This window comes from Coenobita brevimanus, chromosome 7, assembly GCF_032717465.1.
Source record: "Coenobita brevimanus isolate Jiangsu-jjx chromosome 7, ASM3271746v2, whole genome shotgun sequence".
NCBI lineage: Eukaryota > Metazoa > Arthropoda > Malacostraca > Decapoda > Coenobitidae > Coenobita > Coenobita brevimanus.
The window spans coordinates 32,248,395-32,268,022 of NC_136960.1; the positions used below are offsets into that span (position 1 = coordinate 32,248,395).

The 19,628-nt window shown below is 41.7% G+C and overlaps 1 protein-coding gene across 1 annotated transcript in view; it reads left to right on the top strand.

Annotated features, from left to right (window-relative positions):
- Window positions 1-19,628, top strand: part of LOC145404268 (zwei Ig domain protein zig-8-like) — a 108,865-nt gene that overhangs the window by 12,938 nt on the left and 76,299 nt on the right. The window lies entirely within an intron of this gene.

Here is a 19,628-nt window from a genome sequence, read left to right on the forward strand (position 1 = left end):
CAGTTTCCTCCTGTAATGTCTGTAAATATTTCTTCATGTTTTCAGTCAGTCTGGGTTAGTTTTCTTTTGGCTTTCTCTCTCTGTCACTTTCACTGTCTCATCTACATGACAGGCAAAAGAAAGGCGGATCATGGTTTATTTGTATGTTTCAGTGTCTGTTTTCTTGAGTTCGAGAGAGAGAGAGAGAGAGAGAGAGAGAGAGAGAAGGAGGGGGAGGGAGAGGAAGGAAGTATTATGGAATCTGTTGCATAAGAGCCAGCAGTTCTCTTCGTGCCACACACCTTCACATATCACCAAGTACAAGTATTACTTTACACCCATAGCAGATCCTTTATTTGTCATAACAGTCCACCGCAAGATTGATGATACTTCATGACTGATATTGTATTAGATGAATTAGATCATCACATAGAAAGGCAAACGAAGCAGGCACCGATCAAAATTCAAATCTGGAGCATTCGCGGTCACCGGTAGAATGTTCAACTTTTTGGCCCTGGCAACGCTGGGTACCCTTGCTGCCCAGTTTTTGGCATGGAGACTGACATGACCTCCAGTTCAGACATAGGCTATGTGTGGTTGACCTCCAAGGTCATTTTCTTGTAGAAACTTCGTAGCTTCTTGTGGTGTGTTTGGTAGATCAGTTATGCGTAAGTTATACTCTTGGATGAGCGGTAATTATACATGAGTAGTTTTATAAATAGATAATCTTAGTTCCTTTTGTCATGCAATGACAGGAGAAGTAAAGATGAGTATGGGACTAAGTATAATTTTATTAACCAAAGTCTCTCACACACGAGTGAAGTATAAAGTAGAGTCCCGCTGTTACCTCCCAGACTTGTCTCTTTAGACCCCTTCTCTTTCTCCCTGTCTGTACATCCTTTCGGTACTATGGTTAGCCCCTTTCTCCTCTCTAACTCTCTCATAGTGCCCTAGGAGGGCTTGTGTCACGTGTGTAAAACATAGGTGTGGGTTCTAGAAGCTTGTGTATGTCTCTGCGTTTGCAGTGCTTCCGGTGCCCACTGGCATTCTTTTGGTTACGTCTTGCAGAACTCCTGCTGACATAGTTCCTGTTCCCACACCTAGCCTCAACTGGTGTTCCTATGCTATCTATTACACTGTCCATCTATCTATCTATTTATCTATCATGCTATAAGTTGTATTATTATAATATGGAGTCCTGACATCGCTCGGTCACGCCAGCTGGCGATCCTCCGACAGCATTTTCAGTGACACAGTCTATTCTGTTAATACATAATATTGATTATAATATTGTACAGACATAATATTCATGTTAATATTATACTGATCTAATAATATTCTAGAAACATAATACATTGTAAACATACTGTATACATAATGGAGCAAATGCACTATAGTTAAATTGAGTATGGAATATTGTATAAGGTATTGTAAAATGTGTATGTATAATAGGCATACCCATATAACTGTGCAATGGTAATACTGCTAGGTCATTACATAACATATGGAGTTATCCCTTTAGTAAAGTCTAATATTTCACCTAACTTGTATGATGATTCTGGTAATACAGAATTGTAGTAACATTGTATGAATTGTTACATACTTGTATTTTTATTGTACATAATTGTATTATAATTGTTACATATCGTTTGTAGTTACATAACTAGCAACTGTAAAATAATTGTATTAATGCTGTAGTAATACTGTAGTAACATTGTAGTAATACAGAATTGTACTAACATTGTATGAATTGTTACACAATAATTGTACTGTACATAATTGTACTGTCATTGTTACATATTGTTTGTAGTTACATAATTTTAACAACTGTAACATAATGCAATCGTTTGTCATTACATAACTGTAGTAACTACAGTAATATTGTAGTAACTGTAGTCCTGGCTTCGCTAATCCGGTCCTGCTGTGGTAGATGATAGTGATGATGTGCCTTGCCACTGGCTCATGGAGAACAATAACTTGCTCTTTGTTTCACTTATAGAAGGAGTTTATGCTGTATTGTGGTATTTGTAGTAACACACCTATTTTCATTTGTTTGTTATGCGATCTTACTGTATATTTGTGTGTGTGTGTGTGTGTGTGTGTGTGTGTGTGTGTGTGTGTGTGTGTGTGTGTGTGAGTGTGTGTGTGTGTGTGTGTGTGTGTGTGTGTGTGTGTGTACAGTATTTATTTATTTTCTATAGTTCGTTTGTCTTCGTTTTTGTACGCTTTTTCAGTATTGTCCGAGGTTGCATAATTGCTGGCTAATTCCCTTGGGACCCTTTTTAAAGGCTTAGTTTAACTATGCAACTCACTAATTTTTACCTTGGTGGGAGTGGTGTTAGTGATGGTGCAGGTGGTGAGTTGACTGACGTGTTGTGGAGTGTCCTTAACTTCTCAGCAAAATGCTAGCAACGTTGACTTCTCACGCTCTGGTACTTGTGGTGAGTAAATGAGTAACGATGAGTAATGCTGAGTAACGATGAGTAAGGTGAGAGGTGAGTGAGGGATCTGGTATTTGCTGCCGTCATCACCCCTGCCTCAGTATTGTGGTGGTGGTGGAGGTGGTGGGTAGGTTGGAGAGAAGAGTGGGGTCAGGTGGGGGATGATGTAGTTGTGGGTTGTAAGTCAACTTTTACTCTAAGTTTGATTGTTTTGTTTTTCTTTCTCAATGTATTCTCGGTCCTTTTTTCTTATGATTTTCTCGTTGTGGGATGAAGAATGTTGCTACTTCTAGGTGTGTGTAGAAGATTATAGAGATGACTCATTGACTTGTTACTTGTAATTGATCGTAGATGGTTGTAGTTCGTTGGTTTGTCGTAGAAATTGGAAGATTGTTTGTATCAATATTTTGTTAAACTGCTGGCAAGGCGTCATGTGGCCTCTTCACCTCTAAATCAGCGTGATGATCGGGGAGATGGAGGGGAGGTTGGAGAGAATACTTTCAGGAGCTGGTTGTGAGTTGTTGGTTGTAAGAGGTATTGTTTGTTTTCTATCTTTAAGGTAGAATCAACTGTGGAACTGAAGCTGATCTTTGTTACAGTCTCTCCTGCTTTTGTAGAAATTCACTGTAGAATTGAAGCTAATCTTGGTTAGAGTCTTGCCTGCTGTTGTACAAATTCATTGTAGATTCGTAGACGAGGTTTGTACTTCTGCTGCCACCATCTTTTGTTGATCTTAGTAACTTCTTGTAGTGTGTTTGGTAGATCAGTTACGCGTAAGTTATACTCTTGGATGAGCGGTAATTATATGTGAGTAGTTTTGTAAATAGATAATCTTAGTTCTTTTTGTCATGCAATGACAGGAGAGGTAAAGATGAGTATGGGACTAAGTATAATTTTATTTGTTTGAAAATATTAACTAAAGTCTTTCACACACGAGAGAAGTATAAAGAAGAGTCCAGCTGTTACCTCCCAGACGTGTCTCTTTAGGCCCCTTCTCTTTCTCCCTGTCTGTACAACCTGTCGGAACTATGGTTAGCCCCTTTCTGCTCTCTAACTCTCATCCTGCCCTAGGAGGGCTAGTGTCATGTGTGTAAAACATGCGTGTGGGTTCTAGAAGCTTGTGTGTGTCTGTGTGTATGTAGCGCTTCCGGTGCCTGCTGGCATTCTCTTGGTTACGTCTTGCTGAACTCCTGCTGACATATTTCCTGTTCCCACACCTAGCCTCAACTGGCGTCCCTATGCTATCTATTACACTGTCTATCTATCTATCTATTTATCTATCATGCTATGAGTTGTATTATTATAATATGGAGTCCTGACAATTTGAGGTCATTGGTCGAAGGTCTGTTGAGGTCACCTGTCATATTCACTTTGAACAACTGGAACCAGCAGCCCAATTTTTGGCTTGGAGACTCACATGACCTCCAGTTCGGACATTGGCTATATGAGGTTGACCTCCGAGGTCATTTGAGGTCAGGAGTAATAGTAAACAAGGGAGCACAAATACTGTGTGTTAGTCTGTGAAAGATGAAATAGAAAGTTCCTGGACCTCTTATAATCCCTCCTCATACATGGTCTTTCAGGAGTATCCTATAGAGAAAGATTGAACTAGAAGAAATAGGATTAGAGTGGTCGCCTTTTTTGCCCAGGAACGCCAGGTACCCCTGCTAATACATACATATATATATATATATATATATATATATATATATATATATATATATATATATATATATATATATATATATATATATATATATAAAGAGAGAGAAAGCCTCTGTGGCACAGTGGTAAAGTGTGGATTTTTGTATACTGGAGAAAGAAGGTTCATGCCCTGCCAGGGTAATAAACTTTGGGAGCCTTCTTCCGACCACGTACTGCTTTGGCGGACATAAGGGGTGCTGTGGTTGAACCAGTGTTGCATACTATAAAGTGTGCTTGCACTCAGTCGGCTTGCATGGGCCGATTACACTTGGTCCACAGACTACACACACATCCAAAGCCAATCCAACACTACAGTCACACTTAGAAGCACTTCTCACCCTACATACAATCTCTACCAGACAACCTAGCCACTTGGTAGAGATACATTGGCTGTATCCTCCCCACTTCGGTCGGGATAGGCCGGTCCTGCAGTGGACACTCAAATGGCTGATGATGATGATGATATATCTATCTATATATCTATATTTATATCTGTCTATATCTATCTGTCTGTCTATCTATGTAACTGTATCTATATCTATCTGTCTATCTATCTATCTGTACCTATATCTATCTATCTATCTATATCTATATCTATATCTATCTATCTATCTATATCTATATCAATCTATCTATCTATATCTATCTATCTGTCTATCTATCTATCTATATCTATATCTCTATCTGTCTGTCTGTCTATCTATCTATACCTATATCTATCTCTCTACCGTTCTATATCTATATCTATCTATCTATCTATCTCTGTCTATCTATCTATCTATCTATCTGTATACTGTATAAATAGACCCACCGCAAATTGACTTAGGACCTACACACAGAATTGCTGTGGGAGAGTTGTCTGTCTTTGCTTTGTGTTTCCACCTCTACCAAATGAATTTTGGGGGGCAGGAAGTAACTGGCAATTCCTCTGGTGTTGGCAGGAGGTGGTGAAACACTCAGCATGTCAGTGCTTGCCCAGAAATGAGAGTGGGAGTATATGTTCCCGTCACTCCAAGCTTGCATCTCCCTCTTTTTTCGTATGTATTACTGTTTGTCCCGTTATTTTCCGATTGTCGAGTTGTAATGCCTGGAATGTATTGTTCAAGGGATGAGAGGATCCGTATCATTGCTTGGAGACAGGATAATGTCCCTATCAACATGAATTGTGAAAGTACTGGACGTGCAAAGTCGACTGTTATGAAGATTCTTGCTGCAGCGAACGGCCTGCCACCTGATGTTGTACCAGAGCACAAGCATGGCAGTGGAAAGAAGAGGACGACTTCCAAAGGTACAGATATGCTTCTGAAGAGGGAAGTAATCAAGAATCCTCGACTGACGGCAGCAGAATTGAAGAAAATGCATCCCCATCTGTTACAAGATGTCTCAATTCGAACTATCCGACACCGCTTGCAGAAGTAGCTGGGTTTGCCAAACCACACCACAGTCAAGAAACCGCTTCTCACTGATCGCATGAAGAAGCAGCGCATTCAGTTGCCAAGAAGTATGCGCACATTTCAAGTGTTCCAGGTGCAATCTGCCAATGTTCGTCGCCCTGCCTCTCTAATCGATATGACCCTGCTTACATGGTGCAGACTGTTAAGCACCCACAATCAGTAATGGTATGGGGATGTTTCTCAAGTGAAATGGGAAGGGGAGGCCTCCATTTTCTTCCTAAGAACTTGATGATGAATAGTGGCCGGTACATTCAGGTTCTGAAAGATCATTTGTTAAACTTTTTTGCTATTCGTGGGTGGGACTTTTTTCATGCACGATTCAGCTCCATGTCACAAATCAAGAAAGGTGACAAAATGGCTTCAGGATAATCGGATTGAGGTCCTCGACTGGCCTGGCAACAGTCCGGATCTAAATCTGACAGAAAACTGCTGGGCAAAGATGAAGAAAATCATGGTAGAGAAGAAGACGCCCAATCTGGATAACCTCAAGACTGAACTGACAAATATTTTGTTCAAAGAAATGTCCTTAGATTACTTTAGAGATCCAAGTGATTCCATGCCAAAACGCATCCAACTGGTCCTGAAAAACAAGGGAACCATGATTTCATATTAATGAATGACATTTCATGAACAAACATTGTGATTTACTATGATTTCTGTGTTTTTTAATATCTTATGGGGTAGGTCCCAAGTCAATTTGTAGCAGCTGTATATATATATATATATATATATATATATATATATATATATATATATATGATTACGAGTAACATGCAGTTTGTGCCGCCGATGTTTGGCGCGGTCTGATCCATACAAATACCATACCTGTATAAATTCGTCTAACAATAGCAAAAACAAAACTACGGTACGTCATGGTATGGTAAAGGTCAAGAATAATCCATACGATTCGGTTAAAGGTGCAAGGAGGCTGAATATACAGTAGCTAATTTCCTTGATGACAAAACTCTGTAACAGACTTAACGGCCAATTTTTAAGCGAGATGCAGTACGTTGTCGTAATGTATATCATTTTCCTTCATTACAACCAGACCCCACCATCTTCTTTTCCATTTTTTGCTACTCCTCCCCTTCCCCCCCCCTTTTTTTTTTTTTGCTTCACCCACTTATATATTGTATCTTTATTGTTTTATTTGATAATTATTTCCTATTTCATTTATGATTTCACACCCCTATACCTTCGATTTCCCATCAGCCTTTTTCGAATCACCACCATTTTCATATTTGTTTTTACCTTTTTTTTTTCTCATCTTTACCACTTTTCTGCGAGTCTCCTCCACAGTTATTTTTTCCACGCATTTATATTATGTGTTCACCATTTTTCATTGCCTAAGCCACTTTCTCCCGTCCATTATTTCTCATGTTTTCGCCTCTTCCCAGTGTTCTATTTTCCATTTGTCTTGCTTCAGCCACTTTTCTGTGTCCAACGATTTTTTTTTTTTTTTTTTTCGTGTATCAACCCTTACTTTTTCTCAATCCATCTTTCATCATCCAATGTTTCCAAATTTCGGGCCTTCATCTCCCTTGTTGATATGGTAGCATCTCTTAGGGCTTTCCGGTGAGTCATTCATTCCCTAAGGATATTCAGACACAAGATGCTTCACTCCCGTGGACTTCAACAACGTCCCATCGCACATCTGTCTGGTATTATCGTATTTGTTTTCAGCTAGTCTCCACTGTATTTTCAAACCCACAGTTTAGCTCAGGTACCACAGAAAGCTCGTGTCATTTTTTTTACTTTTATTTCATGCAAAATTTTGATCTCACAATGGAGAAAATTTCCCTGTTGAGCCATCCAAGCAAATTTATCCCCTTCACTCCGGAGAGGCATTTTTTATTCTTTCAAGCTACACGCAGACGACTGTACTTAGTTAAAGAGCAACTTCAAACGGCAAAGGGGTTAATGAAGGATCTACTCCTTCAACTTAGAAGAGTTTCTCCTCTTTTATTCTACCAACCTTCAAAGCAACTTTACTAAGGAAAGACCTTTGGCAGTTATTTAGTTAACAAAAGCCATACCGACTCCTTCCACCCCTTCCAGTTAGAAGAGTTTCTCTTAAGCTGAATACTATCGTCTGCAGGGCAGCAAGTATAAGCTTACCAAAAATAGGCCAGCGGACTGAAGATGTTTAGTCATCTTTAAAAAAAAGCTTTTACGCCCACCTCCTTTTAAAATTCTCTTTAAATATCCCGCCCCGTCCCGTCGACGTATGGGTACGTTGCAACGATTTGCATTTGCCAGTCCCGTCGACGTACCGGTACGTCGTGCAATTGCAAGGTCCCTAATTTGCACAATTTTCAATTTTCGCACGTGATTTTTCGTATGTATACACGGGACACCTTCCTCTATTCCTCTACAAGATGCCAAGCAGGGACAATGCCTTACACCGCATAACCTCCACCTCCCCCCCTCACGCCATTGTCTCGGCAATTCACCTGTTACCAGTGACCTGGCTAGTAAAGATATTCAGGGCCAGAGTGATTCCCCAATCGATGACAGTGTGGCGGACAATGTTTACATAGCATTAAAGGAAGAAACAGCCAGAAATAATGATCAGGTAATGTGGCAAAAAAAGGTCAGGTATGGTGATTAGTTAGTGAGTGAAACAATGCTTATAATGCCTTTATTACTGCTTGAAAACCAATATACTCTCATACTACATATACATTCGTACCAAGTAAATAAATAAATACCGTTTATGAGTGGATAAAATAGTTACCCTCCCATAGAACTCGTTTTCTTTGGTGCCAGCATGTTAGAAAACACAGTCAGGTAAGGAGGAACTCCTACTTGGATTGGGTATTTTAAACCTCAGGTGAGCGATTTCTCCATGAATTTTCGATGTTTCTCACCAAAAGCGAAGGTTTTAGCCAAAAAAAAAAATTTTCAAAAATACCTCGGGACTGAGGGATGTCGGAGGTGCGGAAAACCTCGGCACGTGACGGGATATGCAACTCATACTGTCTAATATATTATAGCACTAGCCGTGTGTCTGTGTGTGTGGGTGTGTGTATTGTGGGCAGCTGAAACTACATATTCAAATCACACCAAAATTGGCCCAAAAATCGCAAAAAAATTGCTGATTTGAAAAAAGTTGGTCCCACACGATTGAAAAACTTTTACTATATTTAATGAGTGATCACATTTTGACCAAGAAATGCTGCTCCTGAAGCCCGGCATAGGATCTCCGTAGAATTTTTTGCCCAGGGGTAGAACTAAAATAAACTGTAGCAATAGCCGTGTGTCTGTGTGTGTACTTCGGACTTGCGTTCAGACAACTTGGGTTCCATTCCCGAAGCTGCAAATAACACCATCAATTGGTTAGCTGCAAAAAATCCAAGTGACAACATTACACTAGAACAGCACATAAACGTGAGAGCCCTCTGCAGGAGCAAGTGTAAGGGGCCCAAAGGGCCCACGAGCACTTGTTAATGACAATATTTACTTCGTCACCATTTAATTTCAAGTTCGGAAGGCCTTCACTCGCTCTCCCGGCACTTTTTTTTTTTTTTACTTTCCTGCCTACAGGTTCCCTTCCATTTTTATGTAAACCAGCACACGTCAATGTCCCCACCGTTTTATTATTTTACCCACAGTTCAAATTAATGACCAAAGATCCTGCCTCCTCTCTCTTTCTGCAGTTTCTACTCTACGACCCAAATATGCAGCCCTCCACCCCACCTTATTACGAGGCAGCGAGCAAAGCGAGCAAGCATAGCGAAGCGATGTTTACTCTACATTCAGCTGAGAAATACGCAGCCCGACACGACATGGCCAGGACCGACACAACATGGCCTGACTGCAATTTTTTTTTTTTTTACATGTCCAACTCTGGGCAAAGGCTTCAGGGCCTATTCCCAAGTCCCAGTAGTCCTCCTTGGGGCCCAGTAGTCCTCCTACATGGTATTAAATGGGGTACTTTTATGACATGTCGGAGGGTCATCTGGTAGATCAGAAAAGTTTGCTTTTTAAGAAATTCAAACCCTTAAACTGTTCCCTGTCCCAGCCGGGATTTGAACTTGAGTTAACTAGGACTGCAGGCCACCTATCTACCGATTCTGCCACTATTAACTTTTCTACTATGTGAGATACAGAAGTGATTCTTTCAGCAGGTAGTAGATACATTCAATATATTTTGTTTTTAGCTATATATTTACTCTTGAGACCAATGAAACCCCTTGGAATCGCAGCATTTCAAGGGAATGGACTGAGGGCTTCAGTTGATATGTTCCACTATGAAATCGAATTTTAACAGATTTCTTACTGTAACACTATGGTTTCTTGCATGAACTCAGACAACTGAATATCGGATATTATGCCCATTTACATGAACGTTTTTTCCTTATTTAGGGGATGAAATCAGAATGGTAGTCACCCCATTTCTGGGTTTTATCATTCAATCAATAGCCATGTTTTTACCGACACAGTTCGTTGACCTGCAGTCAGGAGCAGAGAACTGAGCATTGCGTGTGTGATAAATACTACGGCGCCTCGCTATATGCACATCCAGAAAGAAAACGTGGGAGAGAGAAAACGTGAGAAAGTAAATATTTTAGTTCAAGTATTCTTCTGTTATTAATCACCTACCTCACCAGAAACGTTGAAAGTATACACCAAAATGAAATTATGATGACAGGCGCTCACTAGCTCGTCACGGGCTCACAAAGTGCATTTTACTGTTTTTTTTAAGCCTATAATTAAACACAGTATCCAAAGTCACCCTTTGCCCATTTTTATCTCACTGTCAATGGCAGTTTAACTCATGCATGAATGATTGAAACTGCATGCATGACTGAAACCCTGTTTGCTGTAATTTATTATTTACTCAGGAACCCCATACAAAGTCATCTTTTCCCCACGTTTTTTGTTCCTCACATCAGTGAATTTAACTCATTCTTTCTCACTGTGCAAACAAGAATTATACTCAAGTATGAAAGGCCATATCGCAGTCTTTTATTTATTATTTATTTTACAGTCGTCGTCACTCACTTATTTTTCCTTTCAAGCACTAGACCATAATTTTGCTCTACCACCAAAAAATCATACTTGCTTTCTCTTCTTTTGCCTTTTTACTTTGCTCTCTCTCTCTCTCTCTCTCTCAACGTAGCCATCCAGTTTCCTCTTTCCCCCTCCATTTAAGTGCAACCCAGCTTTCCTCAACCACAAAAGGCCCTACCTTCTTTACTTCTCTCCTTTATATTTCTTTATTTTCTCATTAATTTGTAACGCACAGTTTAACTTGAAGTTAGAAAGGTTCATTTTCTCCTTTTCTAGCTCCTACTTTGCAAAGACCTGATCGCAATTTCTTCTTTTTTGTTATTTTTTTAATTCCTATGCAGTCCACATTGTCCTATAATATTTTATTTCAAAGCAAAATATTTCCTCTAGTAAGAAAAGTTCCCATTCCTACCCCTCTTTTTTCTGTGAGTCCCACACAGTCTTGGTTTCCATTTTCACTTCCATACCAACAATTTAACTGAAGTACAAAAGACCCTACCCCACTTATTTTAATTTCTTTACCTGCAGTTCAGACTTTAACCCTCCCTTCTTGTACCCTCCTCTGTTTCACAGTGAAACTCACAGCTTAATCCCGCTTTTTTTTTCTTAAATACACACGTCTCACAAGGTTTAATATATATATATATATATATATATATATATATATATCTTTTTTCGTTTACACTGCAACCCATAATATCACAAGCAATAAAGGTCTCATGCCTTTTTTTTTTCTCCTTTTCCGATGCAACCCACATGTACGCCACAGTCAGAAAGGACGTACGTCTCCCCTATTTTCTATGTTTTCCCTTTTCTTGCATTACAATCTACAGTTTTATTTGAGTACAAAGGGTCTGTCCTTTTCCCTTTCACTTATATATATATATATGCAATCCACAATTCAGCTTAAACTGGAGGGGTGTTAATATTCCTGTTTCTGGTGCGACATTTTACACTTGTGAGCCACATCTAGCCCTGGTAATCGTCTTTTTTTTATCCAAGGAAGAAGGAACCAAAGGCCAGGAGCTCGGAAGCTATTGCTTCCAAGATAAAAACAAAAACAATACAAAAGGTAGCCAAATTCAAGATCCATTCATTTAGAGATGCCTGGACACACTGCGTTTGAAAGACTAGAGGTCATAGGAAGTAGGAAATACAGACAGAGGGAGACAGTTCAGGAGGTCATAGGATGTAGGAAATACAGACAAAGGGAGACAGTTCAGGAGGTCATAGGAAGTAGGAAATACAGACAGAGGGAGACAGTTCAGGAGGTCATAGGAAGTAGGAAATACAGACAGAGGAAGACAATTTAGAGCTGACCTATTGCATAAATGAAGGGCTGGGAGTAGTAGTTAACTCTTGCATTAGAGAGTTGGACAGAAAATGGATGAGAGTTTGTTGCTAGACGGGTGCTACGAGCCAGTCATAGAGGTGGAGAGATGCAACCAGACAGTTCAGAGGAGCAGTGACCATTGAAGTAGCAATAAAAATGAGATAAAGATGCAACAGTTTGGTGAAGAGACAGAGGTTGAAGGGAGCCAGTAAGAGGAGGAGAGTTAATGAGACGAAAAGCCTTTGACTCCACCCTATTGAGAAGAGCTGTATGTGGTGTGCCTCCCCACACAGGAGAGTTGTACTCCACACAGAGGCGAATAAAACCAGTGTACAAAGTCAACAACTGTGCAGGGGTAAAAAAGGTATGGAGTCGGCTTAGGACACCTAATCTCTTGGAAACAGATTTTACAAGAGCTGAAATATGATCTTTCCAAGATAAGTCCCGAACGATTGAAACCCTAAGCATATTGAAAGATGTTGCAGGATTAAGCTGGATATTATTAAACATTAGTGGGTACTCCTGTGAAAGATTTTGTCGGGTTGATAGGTGTAAAAACTGAGTCTTTGATACACTAAAAACAAGAAGATTATTTTTATCCCAGTCAGAGATACGAGTCAAGTCAGACATTAGGTGTGGTATAGCCTCATCCCTTGTTTGCTGGAGTAACTCCTGAGATGGACGTTGCAGGAACCGAATGGAGAGATGAAGGGTGAAATCATCAGCATACAAGTGGATGGGGTTAGATGTACAGCTTAGAAGGTCGTTGATGAATAAGAGGAAGAGAGTTGATGATAGGACAGAGCCCTGAGGAACACCACTGTTGATAACTCTAGGAGAAGAAGGATGGCCGTCTACAACAGTGAATTTAGAACGACCAGAAAGGAGGATGACCAGAAGTCTGAAAGGTAGGTGAGAAGATCGCCACTGGAGTGTCCTTGACTGAACCCATACTGACAATGAGAAAGAAGGTTGTGAAAGGAAAGATGCCTTAAAATTTTTCTGTTAAGAAATTACTCGAAAAATTTTGAGACACAAGATATCAAAGTAACTGGACGATAGTTAGAGGGTTGGGAATGATTACCTTTCTTTCGGACTGGCTGAATGAGAGCAAACTTCCAACAAGAAGGAAAGGTACAAGTTGATAGACAAAGGTGAAATAGTCTACCAAGGGCAGAATGTAAGCACAGAAGCATAGTTCTTGAGGTCAACAGGAGGGACTCCATTAGGCCCATATGCCTTGTTAGTACTGAGGCCAGTGATGGCAGAAAATACATCAGCTGAAGAAATTTTAATGTCAGCCATGAGGAAGTCAGAAGGGGGAGTGATGGAGGAACAGCACCGGAATAGTTCAAGGTGGAATTGGGGGAGAAAGTCTGAGCAAAGATATCTGCTTTATCAGTAGAAGAAATAGCTACATAGCCATCAGAGTAGAAAAGAGGAGGGAAGGATGATGAGTTAAAGTTGTTAGAAAGGTTTTTGGCAAGGTGCCAGGAATGGGAGGAATTCGAGTTGGAGAGATGAGAGCATCTAGTATGGATGAAATTGTTTTTAGCAGAGCGAAGAACAGACTTAGCTCGAATCTGGGCAGAAACAAAATAACATGCGACTCAGGGGTAGGTTGGCTCTGGTACCTTTTATAGGCCCTCTCCATTTTGTGGACAGCTTTAGAACTAGTGTGATTAAACCAAGGCTTTCTTGCATTAGTCAAAGAAGAATGAGAGGGGAAATTATGCTTCCATGCCCGAGAGAATAACTACCGTAATGTCCAAGGCACACTCAGATGGCTCCTGGCCATGGAAGCAATAATCATTCCAGGGAAAATCAAAGATGTACTGCCTGAGGGCCTCCCAGTCTGCAGCTCCAAAGTGCCGCAGACGACGTTTCTTTGGAGGGTCCACAGGCCATGCTGGATTGATAGGACAGGTTAAAGTAAGAAGGTCGTGATCAGACGAGCCCAACAGAGAGAAAAGGTTAACAGTGTAAGCGGAAGGATTAGTTGTAAGGAAGAGGTCAAGTATGTTGGAGCTCTCTCCAAGGCGGTCAGGGATACGAGTATGGTGCTGTACAAGCTGTTCTAGGTTATTAAGATGGAAAAGATGTAGGCATGTTCACCATGTAGATCAGTGAAAGGAGTGGATAGCCAAAGGTAGTGGTGAACATTGAAATATCCTAGAATGGAGATTTCAGAGAAAGGAGAAATGGATAGAATGTGTTCCATGGTAGAAGTAAGATAGTCAAAGAATTTGTTAGAGTCAGTAGAATTAGGGGATAAGTGAACAGTGCAGATATATTTATTCAGAGAATGACAGGAAAGCCGAAGCCAGAGTGTAGAGAATTCAGAAGAATCAAGTTCAGGAACACGAGAGTAAGATAGGTCTTTGCTTACATATACACAACATTTTGGCTTTGAAATGAGTGTAGTGAAAGTAGGAGGATACAGAAGAGGGTTTGCTATGAGTTGCCTCAGACAGTTGAGTCTCAGTCAGGAAGGGAAGGTGAGGTTTAGAGGAGGAGAGGTGGTGCTCAACAGAGCGAAAGTTAGAGGAAAGACTGCGAATGTTGAAGAAATGAAGTGAGTTGGACAGTGGTTCCAGGCAACTCGTTGAGTCGTCACCAGGAGAGGGGTGGACGGTGGGGGCATTTATGGTCTCCCCCCCCCCCGGGGACTCCGAGGCATTGTTATTAGATGCCATTTTTCTAATTTTCTAATTTTGGAAAGGAAATATAGTGTGTATTGTGCATGTAGTTTGGTGTTGACAGAGAAACTTGTATTGGAGGGCATGCTGGCCTACTCTCTGTGTTACTGAAACAGTGAAGAAGTTCAGCAAAGGGGGATGGTCAGGAAGTAGGCCCTCGGGCTGATGAAACGGGAGCTCCAGCTCTCCCTGTCGTCAGCTTTCCATCCATCTTGGGCGTACTGTCCTGCTCGACCTTTCTCCTGCCTAGGGAAGGGGCGAAGGAGCAAAATAAATAAGGGAGGGGTGTGTGTGTGTGGAGGGAAGCTGAGTTAAGGAGGAATGGGAAGATGGAAGGAAAGATAGAAGGAAAGTAGACTGAGAGAAGGATTCATGAAGTTGAGAAGTAAAAATGGAGGAGGAAGAGAGGGATGGAAGTATTCGAGAAAGATGGAGGAAGAAAAGGGTAGAAAAATTTAAGGAGGTGTGAAGAAAGAGGAATGGGAGGAAGCTTGACTGAGGAGAGATGAAGGGATGGTAGGAAAATGGGAGAATTACAGTGATGGAACAACCGAATGTAGTGTTCACAAGGAGAAATAATTGTGAGCTTAAGGGAAGATAGAGATAGAGAGATGGATTGCAGAGGGGAATGGAAGGAAACATGGATTGAAATAATGGTGGAACTTGAGAAAATTGGCGATGGGAAGACATGGAGAGGTAGAAGTGTGTGAAGGCAAAGAATTTATATAAAAAAAAAAAAAGACAATAGATATGAAGAGATGGCCAAAACCACAAGAAAAGAGGCATAGTAGGAATTTGGGAAATGGAAAGAGATGAAGATATGAGAATATGTGTAAGAAAGGAGCGTGGAAAGAATCATGGACAGGAGAAAGGTAAGTAAATGAAAGAAAAGATGGGGGATGGAAGTGATCTTGCCGAGTAGAAGGGTGAAAGAAAAATGCAAAAAAAAAAATGTGGACCAAGATAAGGAGAGGATGGGGTTTGGAACAGTAAAAAGAATTTAAGAACAAAAGTGACAGGAAATGGGACAAGACATTGTACTCTCTTCAGTTTAAGGGCTTCGTAGTACCACTTCTTTACGGATTTAGTTTGCTTATTGCACCTTACTAATCTCTTGTCTCTGGTTTATATCTCTAATTCGACTTAGTTTCTGTAAGTAACATACTATCAGTACCAACGTTCCCAACACAGAGATGAAGTAAGGAAGGGGAGATACAGTCTCCTTAACCAATGAAAATGCGGGCCAAGGAGAGGGTAAGAGGAAGGAAACTAATTAAGAGAGGAAGGAAGAGGTGGAGGATGGATAAAGAAACTAAACTGACCTAAGGAGGGAGAACTATAGTTCATTCAACTTAATTTAGCGGAGATTTTCGTCTTTTGTCACTTATTATAGCGTTCCTTAGTGGCTGAATAGACATTACCACGGTTCTATGCCCTTTCTATGGTATTCTTCCTGACTAGCACCATATTTTTGTGTTGGTACAGCACTGCATTCATAGTAGCAGGATGGCAATTTTATGCCTAGTTAACCCGCCCTGTCCCGTCGACATATGGGTACATTGCAACATTTTGCATTTGCCAGTCCCAGCGACGTACCGGTACATTGCGCAATTGCAAGGTGCATAATTTGCACAATTTTCAAATTTCACGCTTGATTTTCAGTACGTATCGTCGCTCGACCTTCCCCTACCTACCACCAGGCGGGGACACTCGGCGACCCTGCACGACCCGCGCTCACCCGCGGTTCGATCACTCACCTGTTAGCAACAGTCCTGCTCAGACATGGCGAAGAGAGGTCTCTCAGAGGACGAAATTCAAGCTGCCCTTGATGCCTTTACAGGCGACTGTGATTTCCCACTGGATGACGAGGTTGTTGATAAAGATTATGTGCAGCCAGAGGAGGAGGAAACCACCAGCAGTGATGAAGAATTCCCGTCCCCCAGGAAGCGACAGTACGTGACTTACTGTGCTGCTAGAGAGGGGCAGCCGGCCAAAAAACCACGTGCAACATCCTATGCCCAGCCCCAACGTGATGTGGAACCCGAATTTGATAATGAGGACGAGGACGAGGATGAGGATGCAGCCGTGGGACGTGCTGCCACGTGGTATAGACGTGAGGTAATTACTCATCGTGGCCCCTAGCGCACACCACGTTGGACGAGCAGGTATGGGCCTAGTATTTTGTTTGGGGAGGTAGGAAGTGCCGTGGAGGGAGTGGGGAGTGAAAGGGAAAGTGCAGGGAGGAGTATGGAAAGTGAGAGTGGCGGGAGTGAGTCATCTCTCTCCCTAGGCAGTGTGAGGCGGTGGGGTGTATCACGTGGGTGAGTGCCGGTGCGTCCTGTATCACGTGGGGTTGTGATGGAGGGGGAAGGTGGGGAAGAACCACTCCCAAGCACGTCTTATGCTCCACAATATCCCCAAACACGTGGGCGAGTAAGGGTGCGTGAAAAATCACGTGGTGTTTTGATGGAGGGGGAAGGTGGGGAAGAACCACTCCCCAGCACATTTTATACTCTCCAATATTCCCGAACTTCGTCCCCACGGACCCTTAATGTTCCTCTAGACCGTAAGGGTAAGGGAAAGGGAAAGGGTAAAGGCAGAGGGAAGAGGAGTGATAGTGGGGAAGCCATCTGCGCTCCTTCTCCCCAACCTCCCCCACCAGCATCTCCTCCCCACCCAGACGAAGGCGGTGATGAGGATGATGGGGACGTGGGATTTATGGGATGGAATTGGGAGGATGGGAGTGATTTTTCTCCCCTCATTCACCCCTTCACTGAGCAAGGGCGCGCTGGCTGCATTGCTCCCGGAATTCACCCTAATTCCAGCAGGATGGATTTTTTCCACCTGTTTTTTTAGTGAGGCTTTCGTGGAGCAGATTGTTGACCAAACCAACCATTTTGCAAGCACCCAGTGCCGTGAGAGTGAAAGACTGGGAACAAGGAGCAGGCATTCTATCATATATGATTACCCTGTCTCCCTTTCAAAAATGTTCTTATTTTTTGCCCTGGTCCTTTTGATGGGTATTATACGAAAGAAAGAATTCCGGCCTACTGAACAAGGGACCCTGTTATGCTTACACCAATATTTGGGAAAGTCATGAGCCGTAATTGCTTCCAACAAATTCTAAGTCGCCTCCATTTTTATGATGCTGATGATCCTGCAAATGCGAATGACACATATAAGATGAGGCGAATTGGGTTGGTCTTTGATCACCTGAGGCAAACCTTTTGTTCATCATTTTATCCCTATAGAGACCTCGTCATAGACGAGAGTCTCGTGTTGTGGAGAGGCAATATTTCATTTAGACAGTATATACCCAGCAAAAGGCACCGTTTTGGGTTCAAAATCTTTGTTATGTGTGACTATAGGACTGGTTATGTGCAATCTTGTACACCGGTGCACAGACAGACATAAAAGAAGATCGGAGTATTGGACTGTCGGGAGCAGTGGTAAAGACAATGATAGAAGACTACCTTCATCGCGGTCACGTCCTCTACCTGGACGATTGGTACACTAGCCCTCTTCTCTCTCGTTATCTACACATGCATGAAACTGGAATCTGTGGAACCGTGAAGGTGAACCAGCGTCACATGGTCAAGGTAGGGTAGAAACTTGACAGGAATGAGGTTGTCTTCTTCAAAGCCAACAACATACTTGCAACTGTGTGGAACCATAATAGAGAAGTAAGCCTCTTGTCCACGGTTCACCGCCCCTTGATGCACTGTACTGATTCCGTGGATTACCGGAGCGAGAACAGGCGTCACATATGGAAACATGAGTGTGTCATGGACTATAACATAAACATACGCCTGGTGGACCAGTCAGACTCCATGATATCGACGGTAGAGTGTGCCAGGACCACGATGAAGTGGTATAAGAAACTGTTCTTTCACTTGCTAGATATCACTGCTCTGAATTGCCACCACCTGCACGCCATGACAACAGGAGTTCAGGAAACCTATGAAGGGTTTGTGAGGGAGCTCACAAGAGAGATGTTTGCACGGTATGCTGTTGAAAGGCCCCAACATCGCACCCGCACTGCCCCTATTGCCCAAACGCCCCTGAGAATATCCGGCCGCCATTTCCCCACTCCTATCCCTCCCAAGCCAAATAGACCTAGGACCCAACGCAGGTGTCACGTGTGTAGCAATTCCCGGGTGAGACTCACCACACAGAGGAAGGACACCTGCTAAGTGTGCATCGAGTGTGACATGGGTCTCTGTATTCACCCATGTTTCAGCAAGTATCACACCTTGATGCAGTTCTAATATGGTGTGAATGTGATAGGACGCTGTAACTCTGAAGTAAATGTGACAAACAGATGCTCAGTGAAATTATAAGTCCTGTTGATCTGAAAATATTAGTATAAAGTGCATACAGGTATAACATAAGTGCAAAAATAGTATGTAAGTGTATAAATATGATGTAAGTGGAAACATACCTAGCGAGGGTATTTTCATGCAATATTCTGTCGCTCAGTGCAATAAACAAGGCCCGTAAATATGTAAATATTATAATGGGAAATGCAAACGGGTATAAGTTCAAATTATTGTAAGTGCTGAAATATATTCTAAGTCAAAATATTCCTAGCGTGTGTATAGAGATGCGATATCCTGACGCTCAGTGGAATGAATAAGGCCCGTAATTATGAAAATGGAAGTCAACAAGTGGGAAAGTGTGTAATATATGTGAAAAATTTGCATGTAAGTGTTTGAGTATTATTTTGGTCGAAACATTCATTGTGAGGGCATTTTCATGCGATATTCTGACGTTCATCAGAATAAATAATGCCAGTAACTATGTATAGTGCAGTATAGGGGTGTAAACGTGTGTAATGTAAGTGGGAAAGTATAATTGGAGTGAAAAAATAAAGTAGAAGATGAAACACGAGTGTTTGAGATTGTGCTTGCTACGTGAATATGCCCTAGCATTTCTCTAAATGCCCTCGTAATGAATGTAAATAATTGAAAACATTTACAGTGGTGGAGGAAAGGTTCTATGT